The sequence below is a fragment of the Pieris brassicae genome, chromosome 2, assembly GCF_905147105.1.
Source record: "Pieris brassicae chromosome 2, ilPieBrab1.1, whole genome shotgun sequence".
NCBI classification, from domain to species: Eukaryota; Metazoa; Arthropoda; class Insecta; order Lepidoptera; family Pieridae; genus Pieris; species Pieris brassicae.
Genome location: NC_059666.1, coordinates 12662915 through 12676454, shown reverse-complemented (window position 1 = coordinate 12676454; position 13540 = coordinate 12662915). Strand labels below are relative to the sequence as shown.

Below are 13540 nucleotides of genomic sequence, written 5' to 3'. Positions count from 1 at the left end.
CAACTAATTCAAGTTGAAAATTAGCCAAATCGGTCCAGCCATTCTCGAGTATTAGCGAGATAATTAAACAGCTATATATGCTGTTCTTATTTCCCCAGGATAAAATGATAACGGCAATGGAATTTTTCTCGTATTAAAAAAACGTATTTTAGATAGTGTTTCATTATCTAAAGGAACTTCAGCATATTGATTATTGTCTCTTTATGTCCTATGAAGATCCTCCATATTGAAGTCTTTGTCAAAGATAATTACGAATATGAAGTTTATAAGCTTGATGCATAATACCAGTAGGTAATCTCAAGTCGGTGATATGTAAACAAACAAAAGATACGGCTATCGTCCATCGACCGTGTCTGTGATCGACTGAAATAGATAGATGTGTTATGTAAGGTTGGGTAAATGAGGAAAGATTTAAGAGTTCATTTTAAAATTCTGTATACAATTAAGACATGCGCAAACATGTGGAAACGTTATAGAAAGTTATGTTATCTGGTTTGACACCCTACGAGGGGTTGGTTATATGTGAGATCACAGAGTATGCAAATGTAGTAAACAATGTACCTACTAAGCAATTCATAATTTATGTTACATTATCCATGTTTAAAAAATCGTCTTTGGACACTTTGTTGCCAATGCATTCTGAGTCTTTTTGGACATGAAACATGGATTTCTGCTATCCAGAGAGTTAAGAAAAACTTACAGTGACTGAGAGAGTGGAGGGCATCAGATCTCGCGGGCCCTCCTAGTTGGACCGATAAAGTAAAAGGCCTGACAAGTCTCACCATCACCTAGGCGCGGAGGCTTGCCGAAGGTAGAGTGAGTAGAGGAGCTTGTGCGGCGCACTAACACTACCTTCGGAAAGGAAGAGCGACTGAAGAAGATCGATGATTAACATCGTAATGTGTTCATCTCTTGGAAGTCTGGCATGGATGATACAACAGTAGTCGAGCAGTTGAAATTCTAACATTTAAACCGTCGTTTGTATGTGGTGTGAAAGTAATGCAGGCCGTGTTGTGTAGCAAGTAGAAATATAAACAATATATATGACAATATGTTATTTACGTAAACTGACTCATAACCTTTGCATTGTTAAGATTTATTTGAATCAAATAAGACTAACATACACCCAATAAGTTAGAGTTATCTCAGGAATGGTGTCGGGCGTGGCATTGAATGTTGCCGTTGAATCTGGCCGTAGTTTCCGTGCGCCCAGTACGTCAGTCCACGGCTAAATCGTTGGCTAAACGCACGCCGCTCACCCGCTGGTACAGGCCGACACGTGTATCAATCGGTCTTTTACGAAGACTGGTCTTTGATAGTGGTTCAGTGGACTGTGATAGTGCAGCGGTTGGTATCTTGCCGGATCGGAATATTTATAATTTCGTGATGATTGATTGAAAGTGAAATCGTTTTTAAGTTTAGTACACAGCTGCGATACTCTTGATTATTTATTATTGTAAATTGATAAATGGTTGAATATGGGATGTCTCTGAGTTGGAATGCAACTCATTATATTATATATACATAATTAAAATGAATTATGTTACACTTATGATAAAGATATATACGAATAACGATTCTTGAATATTAAAATAAGACTTTTTAAGTGTATTTTTTTTAAACGTTACATTAGTATTAAACGACGTTTGCTCTCTATTTGCCGACAAAATCTTATCAAATACGTAATGTATATATCTCGTTTAAATGTAGACAAATATTTGTCTATGCCATGTACTGATAACGCTGGAGGTAATATTTTGATCTTGAATCAATACTATTTGTGTGCTGGTAGGGTTTTTCCTAGTTCTCAAACATTACATAGTTTAAAGTTAACTTAGATAATCGCTAAAGTTATTAAATAAATAGATATATCGTATATTAATTATGTGTATAGCCACAAAATTGATTCGGTCATTGTTTTTTTTTATCGGTGAAATTAAAGGGGTAGAATCTTCATACCATTTAGTTACTGCCCAATACGAAATCAGTAGATAAGTCCTGGAACAGAAATCAAACCGGAGGTCGGGGTGATCTCCGTCCTCCGCTAATTGTCAGACTAGTATATCAAAACTTTATTAAACCATAATGATTGCAAATAATAGGTTATATGTCTAAATAAATAGAAAAAAAAGTATCTTATCATCAAAATTTTATTAACTATTAGAGCGTGAATATATATGTAACATCGATTTTCATACTTTTCATACTTGTGTTATATTGTGAGCAAACGTGGAATACTGTTTTTTCAATCAACGCATTGCGATCGGCTTCTATTTGCTAACAGCATCGAGGCCGGCCACGTACAGCCGTACGTGCATTTAACCAATTAGTGCAGTTAAGTAATTCCTAAGTACACGAGTAATTTATGACTAACATTTACCTATTCATAGAACTTATCTAACATATCTTTATATATATAGGAGATAGTTACTTGGTATGATAGGATTTTTCTTATTACTCGGAAAACGTGTACAACATGTTGATGAAATCATTGAACATTTGCTCATTTCTGTATCGGATTAGTAGTTGAAATACTATCAGCTTCAATATACATAAATATATTTATTTATTTTACAGAATAATATAATATGTACATTAGAAAACCGCTGTGGTCTGTATAAATTTAACTGTAGCATTCTTATTTAGGAACGCGACAAAAGCATATAAAATTAGTTTTTCGTTTTCTTCTGTGGTTAACGTTGGCTATTTAGTAACTGACTAGGTAGTCCGTTTGTTAGCCGCGGTAGCAAATACCTCAAAGTTCTGTCGCAATATACGTGGATAATTAAATATTTATTTTTAATAAGAGTTTACAAAAAAAAATTACACGATTTTAAAACAAATAATGACATTTAGCAATATAATACACGAAGCAGAACTAATAAGCGTACGACCAACCAGGCTCAAGAAGATAAACCACTCCTTATATCACAATTGTATTCGTTTTTACAACAAACTTCCAAGCGAAATGAGAATATTATCACTAAATAAATCTCTCGTTAAACGTAAATTAATCAATAAAACGTTTAATAAATTTGACGATTATTTAAATTATCTTAATCTTTGGTATTGATTGGCTCCAGTTCTTGACTTGCGAATTGGTAGTAAATGTAAATTTGGAATCAATTTAACATCTTTTCTGTTGACGTTAATAAGTGTACGACATTTGAGCCTACTTTTAACACTGTCTTTTCTCTTACCTTTGAGAGTTTTTATACAAATCGATTTAGGTATAAAAACTCTCAAAGGTAAGATAAATTCAAAGAAAGAGTCAAATGAAATTGCGGCGACTTTGAAGGGATGAAAGTTTCAAGGATGTTTTCGTCATACTCGAGGGATTGGGATCCGAGGGGAATTTAAACCTATCTAGTACCCATAAACGTTATTAATTACTACATTAGATTCGTGATATGTGAACCAAAAATTGGTTAACAATTAACATATTTGGTCTATGAAATTGAGTACTTTTGACTATGTTCAAGCCTACGTTAGATAAGTATTAAGAGTGAGATTTTAAAACGAATTGACGCATTTCGTTTGCTTCTTATTGGTTAACAGTTTTTATTTCAACAGTCTTTTGTTTTATGTTTTAAGAACTTTATTTCTCATTACAATAATTGTAACGTAAAATTATACTTTTTTTACATGAGATACTTAATATTATAATACGAACACGTGCATCTCGCACGTCGACATCAGAGAGCCGCCCTAATTTTAGTCTTATAGGCTCATTCTGATGTGTATGAAACACTCTAATATTTCGAATTTTAGACGGTAATTCATTAAATAATTGTACAACCTCATTGTACTAAACAACATGCTTTAAAAAAATCTCGTTTGGTTTTCAGTATTTCCAGACTAATAAAAATTAAGAAGGTACACGACCAGTTTTTTGTTATTATCTATACACTCTACATATTATTACTTATAATAGATAATTTGTTTCTTAATAAAGACTTTTTATCATCGTCATAACACGTACTAGAAATTACCGATGCCTAAACATAAAAAAATACTTCTTACGTACTCAGTTTAATTTATGAGGAGGTACTAGAGAACGAGTTTAGTCCGTATTTCGTACTGATGTAAATATTTTGTTATTAATCCTCAGTCACAAAAATCTTGTCACGGCGCGACCTTAATATAAATTCATAACGGATAAAAATAATTATAACTTATTGAATAAACCTTTATGAATACTAAGGAATATCGATTGTATAAGGATCGAATATCTCTGTGATATGCATTCTGTGTGTATGGTCGTATGCCATAAACACCTGAAGGTGGATTACGTATGCTGAGCGATATCCTCGCGACGGCCATTTTGAATGCCAATACGGTGAGTGTCTGATCTATGATTTTGTGGCGTATGTCTCAAAGGATTCCTTTTAATATTGTTATATAAAATAGGATTTTATTTAAAGCTGTATTTTTTAAAACTATATTGTACGTCAGTATACTAACAATAGATTCAAAGGCCGGCAACGCTCTTTCAAGTACTCTGGCAATGTCTATGGGCGTAAATTGTAGCGGGGTTGTAGCGTCTCTGGATTTTTATTATTATTTTATATAACAGGAGGCAAACAGGCTGGAGGTTCATCTGATGCTAAGTGACACCGCTCCCACATTCAGTGCTAGAGGGCTCGCGAGTGCGTTGCCGGCCTTTTAAGAATTTGTACGCTCTTTTCTTGAAACCCCCTAAGTTAAATTGGTTCGGAAATACTACATTGTAGTAAATGCATATTCTGAAACAGAAAATGCTTTTTTTTTGTTTCCATTATGAGACCTTCGCCATAGTTTAGTACTTTATGCCTCCATGGCTTTGACAGATGTCAAGCCTACCTGCAAACATCCAAAACGCCCGGGTTTTAAAAGTATTTGCTTGGGATGTGATATTTTTTTAATTTTATTTAAGAAAACATTACAAATATTTTATATATTAGAGAAATGTAAATTAGCTGCTTCACATCAAGAGTCAAGACAAAAATCGGAAATAATATTTTTTTGTAAACACAAAAACTATTAATAAACTAGCAATATACTAGCTATTCGTACAGAAGCTAGTCCCCATGTTGCCCCTTTGTTGTGAGTGACAAGATACTCTTTACATATTTAATGGTTGCCGTTGTAGTTGTTTTTGTTTCAATCTTTTGTCAGCATTTTTGTGTAAACATAGAAATTCGTAGCAATTACCAACAGTACCTACAAACTACGATCCTGTAGGCACTAAGGCATTGTGCATTTTGTTATTTGTCCTTGACTTTATATACTATTATAACCCCTATATGTTGTACAGGGCGTCCACAGCGAGTGTTTATCGCGTTCGGGCTTGACTCTTGAGCCTCGTATTTCAAATCATTCCGGCTTTTTTTGCCTCATTGGCGTCCATACGCCTGGTTTGCTTGGGACGGTCACGCTTCCGCTTTCCCTTGCGGCTTCCAATCAAGCTTGGAATCTTTTTAGAGTCCATTTCCACTTGCGTAGCTTGATCTGTTAGAGATCTTCTCGGGCTGGTCAATACCCAGAATGAGGCGAAGACAGCGGTTGACGAAGACTCTGAGCAGGTGCGAGATGTCGTCAGTGAGTGATGTTAAATCTGTGCTGCTTATGGATATTTTTTCCTTGTAAAAATTATATCTACGCTCATTTGTTTATTGCGTATATTGTACACAATAAAACCCACTATTAAACATCTTGTAATTGTTCATTACGCAGTACACAGAACGATAAAATTTATAACATAAGCTACGAATATAGCATGTAATATTTACAGTAGAAGCAATTAAACTAAAGGAAAAGGGGTGTGGCCCGGCTTTGTACCAGATTTGTAATCGTAAGCTCGTTTGAATTATTTTCAAAGTAAAGCTATTTTATTTGAGGTATATTAGTTTTGTTGTAATAATTTATAATTTTTTTGTTATTTTTATTGTAATTTTTGTATGATTTGTAACGAGGTGTACTAAACCGGTAACGGTGAAATAATAAAGTATTTTTAAGTTTATAAATTATTAAAAAAGTCAATTCTTTTGTTATGTTCAGAGATGCGTAAATGTTTGACGCGTTATAATCAGATACAATTTTATGCAAATAATAATAAACAATACAATAGTACAAGCTAAGGTCGTCAGATATAATTGCGTCCTATATGATTACGTCACTACATTGAGATTCAGCACAAGTGTGTTATGCTATTGGTGTCTAAGTGTAGGTTTCTTGTTTTGTATTTTAATAGTCGCCCTTGGGTGTATGTAACTATAATTTGCGGAAAGGTGCTTTTTGATTGCGTACTTTGTGTGAGGATGTTAAAACGAAAGATGGCAAATCTAGCTATGATTGGTCAATATCGTAATTAAGTACGCGTTGACACGTGATATGTCATCTGTCTTATCTATAATCAAACATACGATTTTGTCTTCTAGTTTTGAATGCAAAATTCCATTCTCTCCATCTCGAGGCCTGGCGTTCAACAATACAGGGTTTATTAGGTACTTTCCGCACCGCCTCTGTGGAAACGACGACACGACTTAACAGCCTTCAAGTAAGCGTATCATTCCCTCAAAGGTTTACACACCTGACGTTACAGTAAATAGTGGGCGATTTTCACTTTATTCAAAGTGCTCATTTGCCTCATGTGCCATAAAAAAGTAACTGTTATTTAATCGATAAGGCTTGACAAGATAGGTTTAATTTGTATACGATTTAGAAACGCTGACAAATCTAGAGCCATGTGCTAGCTCCACAATGTGCTAACTTATAACTTATTTTCTTCTCGCGTAGGGTTTATGCTGACATATGCTGTCTTCATTTGGGCAGTGAAACGATGCGAGATTTGATATTCATTCAGCTCAATTGATATTTTAGTTTCTATTATAATAGTTTAATTAAGACGCCTACAATCTATGCCTACACTATGATGACGTTATACCCTGAAACGGTTAACCAAGTTATTCTTGTCGCCAAGGATAACTTCTCGACTACAGCTGGGGCTTTCGGTCCGGCCAGTCAGAGGAGGTTAGGCTGGTCGAGGATACTTTAGATTGGAGGAACAGTTCACCATCTTTCCGCCTCAGTGGCGCGTCATTTATTGTCAGTCGTGAAGTAGGGGATCCTTGTCTGCCTGACACACGATGTCCATGTTCACCTCTACGAGCATGTAATAAATGCTACATAGAATAAAAAGCAATAAGGATAAATATTGTCCACAAAAATCTATTGATATTTATATTTCCTCTCGACGGTTTAAGAATCTAGAAAAGATATGCGCTATGAAACAAAGGATAAACTCTTATTAATCCCCTGACTTATCCTTAGAGTGAACAGTTGAGCATAATTCGCTAAAGTTTCAACACGGAAACTTGTTAATCTGACAGATGAGTTCTTGATTTATAATTTCATTTGGGATTCAGGCCATTCTATCCAGTTATAAAATATTTATGAAGATATTAAACAGTTTACGGATTGTACGATTGTAGTTAATCTATATAAAATTGATGCTATGCAACACTTATATATTTAAGATTTTAAAAAGAGTAATTATGTTATTTACCTGAAAGTATGAATAATGTATTGGTGTATGCTTGTGCTTTTTACTCAATTCAATGTGACAAATGCTTCATTATTTAAATCTATATTAATAATGAGGTGTGGCGTTATGAGGACGATATAGGGAACCCTCCTTAGGGGAGTGGGAAGGGTACGGAATAGCGAAGGACAGATCGATATGTCTATTTGGAAACGTTTGCCTAGAGACAAGCTGATTAGGGGTTATAACAGTAAATAATTTTAAAAAAAACCCTAGCCTAATTAAAGCAGTAAATATTTATTCTATTTTAATGTATGTCGTGGAAATACTGGACGTTAAGAAAACACTTTTTAAACGGATTCAAGCTATGTATTATTATTATAAACTTATAATTATTTCCATAATTTTAATTTAAAAAATTCCGAAGTTTGTGTGCGTGGGCAAGGTGACTAAAAATACATAGTAAATAATTATAAGTTTATAATAATAATACATAGCTTCAATCCGTTTAAACAGTGTTTTCTTAATGTGTAAAGGACAATACTAAATACTGGACGTTTATAGTGTTAACATATAAATGTAATTTACACACACATTCTATTTAGAGGCTTGATTCAATTTCACATTAGATTATAAAATATTAGTTTTTCATTAAAAACTTAAAAACGCTCAGTATTTTAATGACTACAGAAAAAGAGAAATAAACTAAAAATAGGAACTCATTTCTGAAGCGCACTCGGCTTCATTTTGTTTAACTTTAAAATTTCCCGCAACCGATCCGCAAAACACAAGTTCGAATGAAATGCGCTAACAATGCGTTTGTATTGTTTAAGTTTCCAAATCGGTTTCTGGAACGATTGCGTCATTTATGCGAATTAGATGGTAAAAACCTGGTGAACTAAGGAGTTAAAAAGTAAAATAACATCGTAATTTTTACCAGCCGTTATCTAAACAAAACAGCAGACGTATGCGAAGTTAAGTAACATAAAGTATGTGAAGTTTTAATGAAATATGATCCTTATTTGTTTAATTGTCCGGTATGAACACAATTCAATTATTAATTATTATATCCTCGGGCGTGGATGGAACTTTCAATTGAAAACAGCTTAATGAAACGTATACACTGAATAATTCCGCAGCTTTAAAGTACATTTCCACTAACATTAACTAACTGTGGATGTAAGGTATTTATGTATAATTTATAAGGTAATTATATATGCGTTTATATGTAAAGTATATCATTATTGCTTTGATTTACATAAAATAATAAATTCAATGCTTTTGTTATGTTTAAATAAACTATTCCGTCGAACGTTACGCTAGGATTTCTTGCATTCTGACAACAAAAAAAAATATGCGTCTTCAACAATTGTTATTACATAAAACCATAATGACTTAATATCTTAACCTATAGAGACAATTACAGGCCTTCCTTAATAAACATCTCCTTGTCTTTGGCGCGACAGACAGTGCAGAGGCTTTCTAACGAGTAGAAATGCTCGGAACACTGAGGCCGCTCTAGAAGTGCCCAGGAGATTTCTGGAAGAGTCTAGGCTGGCTTATTTAGCCAGTACTCAACCTCAGAACGGGCCAAATCGGCGTATGTTTGACACATACGCAATAATAGCAAAAACTGAGTCGACACTACATACATACAATACCTGAATATTCCTCAGGAATCTATCTATTACAGACGAGAACGAGGGATTTACTTTGGACAAAAATTAACATAACAGTTTTTGATATACGATTACAAGAAGTTCTTATAATATTATCGACAAAATCGTGATATTTTGTATTTTGCGTAAATTGAGAAAAACATAACATTGTCAATTCTACGAATTGTGAATGTAATAAATTATTTTAATGTAATATCTTCTCGATAGCCAATATAATTTATTATATAGGTAATTATATATATCTAGAATATAATAATCGTTTGTTCAATGTTTTCGCGTAACCTTCCTTGTCCCAGACGAAAATAGATGTAAAAAATAAACATTTGCCACTAGTTTGTAGCGTTGTGACTAATAGCGGTGAAGTTGTTATGAGCATGTAAATACTGAACTGACAGTAATAAAAAGTCGGTAGTGTAAAATGCTATTTTTAGGTAGAATAAGTATGAGATTCTATATATAAACCTAATTAGGAATTAGGATTTTTTAAAATATAGGGTGTGGTTTTATTAAACAATATAAATAACTAGCCTCTTGTTAGATAACGGAGGGATATATTAGATACATTGGTTGTTTAAAAAATATAATTCTGTAGATAAGAATGATTCTGGCGTATACTAAAAACTGTATACACTGAATATTTTGAGTTTATTTTACTAACAATGCCATATTTTCTTATATTAAACGTTATAACGTGACCCATATTCATGCCGCGTAAATGAATATTAAAGCGGCATTAACTCAATTATGCCATTCATTTTCTCGTTTAAGTCGGAAACGTACCGAGCTTGTTAGTATGTGCCTGTATGTCTATGTTTCACGGCTAGTGCAGTGAACCCGGATTTAATTTTGTTTTGAAAGGGGGCGTTTTTTATCTAGTATAAATTTAATTAGTCTAAATAAGAATTAAAATTACGAATAAAATATATAATTTCGTGAGAATTTTACATAGAACTTATGAAAATATGATATTCATAAAAATGGATTCTGTACATAGTATTTTGATTAAATCTATCATTTGTATTGGAGTAAACACAAATTAAACAGCTTTGTGATAGACCTTGATTAGTTTGATATGATTCTTATGACTCTAAACCTTACTTAAGGAACACTAGTATGACTCCCTGGTGTCAAAACGTATTGAATTTTGACAAGCGGAAATGACAGTAAATAAGTAATTGTTTACCAATACAAAACAACAAGTATTACTTCTGTTACTATTACGGCTTCGAACTTAAGAAACTAATCACCATTTCGCCCTTACATATTCAACAAGATTCTTTGATGTATTGCGATCTACTTTGTGACTAGTTTTGGCTTTGGGCTATGCGGTCTAGAGTGTGGCGAACAGGACCTCTCGACATGGCTATAGATGAAAAGCCATTACCGCGAGCGAGGTTTTTTACGTAAATATATTTCAAATAAGACTTTACGAATAGCGAATTTATTATAATGTCGTGTGTCGCGTCGACTGTAAAAAAACGGGAATTGAACTTATCGAAATGTAGTATTGTAGTATTAGAATTTCGTATACCTATCCATGTCACTTAGATAATACTTATACCAATTCTGATATTTCTATATTGGAATGTAAAACCATTCAATTGTACTGTCTCATCTTAATAATTAAATAAATCAACTGAATAATATGACGAATGTAGCTAGATTATGGGTGGCGGTGCGGTTTTAGTAATACCTGCGTCCGTACTAACTTCCAGTGATGATACCGATACAGACTTTGTAGCGCTGTTGCTGCTACACAAAACCAGTGAACTTTCAGGTCTAGGCCTCCGATTTCTGTATGTTGCGTGATCATTTGTTTTTTTCTAATTGGCAATCAGGTGCCAGATACACGCCGCAAATTTTGTGGGTCTACCAGCAGTTTCACGATATTTTTCTTCACCGTACGAGCGACTGTTCAATGGGTTTGCGCGGCGTATAAACTATATACCGTATTGTGAGCCTTCTTGTTCTTTAAAAACATCTTCTTTCGAAAGTTATAATCGTTTAGATAGCCGCGATTGTGGTTGAAAAACCTTACAATTTTAACCCTATATCGTGAATAGAAAATGTTTGTGCTTAATCGAAAAAGTTACTATAAGTGAAGTTTCAAAAAAGCCATAGAGATTTTAGTTTAAGAATTACATAATTTTCGGTAAAACGATCAAAATAAATTAGCAGCGTAACGGGACAGTTTTAGTTAATGCTTATTTTTTTATACAAAACACGAAACAAACAATTATTTAGAAAATTTTCCACTATCGCCTTATCGGCGGTAATGCGTTACTTATGAGGTAATAAACTGTATTATGAGAGACATGAAAATATGTAAACAAACGAAGATGATTGCGGTAAATGGGTTGGGTATTTTATGTAATTATTCTGTTATGTATGGGTTTTATGTATCAATGGATTTATTAATGTAAAACAATTGTTTGATGAGCGTTAACCGTGACAATTCTGGATGAAAGCTAAGTATTTAGAAAGTATGTTTTAATTCGACGTAATATGGAATGTACTTGATAATGTACGTGTAATGTATGTGTTTGTATGTAAAGATGCGATTGAAGAAAGCCATGGATAGAGACATTAGGATTTTAAGAAAAAAAGTGTGTATAACAAATCTTTACTTAATTCAACATTTGTAGAGATTGGCAATCGGCTTTATTATTATTATTATGTAGGAATTTGCGGTATGTTTTAGTTTATGCTCTCCTGGTAATATACATACAATTATGGAAAATTCCAGAACAAATATCATTCGATTTAAAGCACTGGTTGGTGGTTCTCTATTATGATGTCGAATAAAAAATAAATAAAGGCCGTTGCTATGTTGAAAAACAGGTTTGTGACCTTGTGGAATCACTCTCGGACGAAATAATGATTTTGCAGCATGTGCAGTAAACAAATATTTAAACTTTGTCTTTCATAGTGTTTTAAAATGCTTTACGTTTTTAAATTGACACAGTGATTAAGACAAAAAAAATACTAATAGCGAAATTAACAATTTGAAACTAACTTGGAATTGACATTCTTGTTTAGGAATATATTCAAAAGGTATGTGCATACTAAAGAGATTGAGAACTTCACCGTCATATATTCGTATGAAGTACGTTGTACTTGTATTCGCAGATACTACCGCGTTGTAGTATAAAGACTAAGCTAGGTATGACAAACAAAAATCGCAAGTCGTTAGTAAGAGGATGGAATTTAACAAATAAATATATATTAAGGTAAAGAAAACAAAAGCCGTGTAGGCTTCAGCGTGCGACTCTCATCTCTGATCTCATCCTAAGTTCGATCCCCGGCTGTGCACCAATGGATTTTCTATGTGCGCATTTAACATTAGCTCGAACGGTGAAGGAATACATCGTGAGGGAACCGGCTTGCCTTAGAACCAAAAAGTCGACGGCGTGCATCAGACACATCTACCTGCCTATTAGATTGACATGATCAGACACATACAGAAATTCGAGGCCCAGACTTAAAAAGTATGTAGCGCCAATTTTTTAAGAAAACAAAAAATATAAGTATAAGAAGCTTTTATATTAAGTCTTCCAAAATAGGACTATAAATAATAATATAAAATGTGGAGTTCAGAGTTATGTTCAGGTATCTCCTTCCGTATTTTAGTTTCCGCTCGCAATAAACTAACCGTCTGGCCATAAAGTGTATCCACAGAGGTTGTATACTATATGCCAAACTGCATTGGGATATTATATGTTTGGTTATAAAACAAAATTGATAAAGTATCCTTGGTTTAATAGATTGGACGGACTTATAATTTCGTAAATATTTTAATAGATTTGGAACATTATGTCTTTCACTGCTCATTCAATTTTATTGCTAAAGGTGGTGCCTGGTTTAAAATGCTCTAACTCAGTGTTTCCCAGCGTGGGGCCCTCGCCCCACAGGGGGGGGGCAATTTCATTGTTAAGGGGGGCTATTCGAAAATTGATTTCAGTTTTTCATTATGTTTGAAAATTTTCAATGTTTCGTTAACAATTTTCTATCTAGTAATTTCTTCCTCAAACCTTTAATTTAAGGTAATATTAAAAAAATTATGTATGTTAGTTAAGAATTTTATAAAGTTGGTGCATGGGACAAAAACCTTAAGAAACACCGCTCTAACTGATACAATTCGATTTAGGGTCCTTCAAGAAAAGATACGTACCAAGTCATAAAAGGCCAGCAACGCACTTGCGAGCCTTCTGGTAATGTCCATGCGGTATTGCTTAACATCAGATGAGTCTCCTGAACGTATGCCTTCTAATACATAAAGAAAACATTGACTTGTAGCCTCCATAATGAGCGGCTTGCTTAGGCCACTGAGACTCACAAT

The 13540-nt window shown here is 33.7% G+C and overlaps 1 protein-coding gene across 2 annotated transcripts in view; it reads left to right on the top strand.

Moving 5' to 3' along the window:
• Nucleotides 1-1227: 1227 nt before the first annotated feature.
• Nucleotides 1228-13540, top strand: part of LOC123717730 (MAP/microtubule affinity-regulating kinase 3-like) — a 104060-nt gene continuing 91747 nt past the window's right edge. The window contains exon 1 of one of the 2 annotated variants that reach the window (XM_045673984.1): nucleotides 1228-1347. The gene's annotated coding sequence lies outside the window, so the exon portion shown is untranslated. Of the gene's footprint in view, nucleotides 1413-13540 lie in introns of both variants that reach the window. The other variant, XM_045673978.1, reaches the window with a different exon arrangement.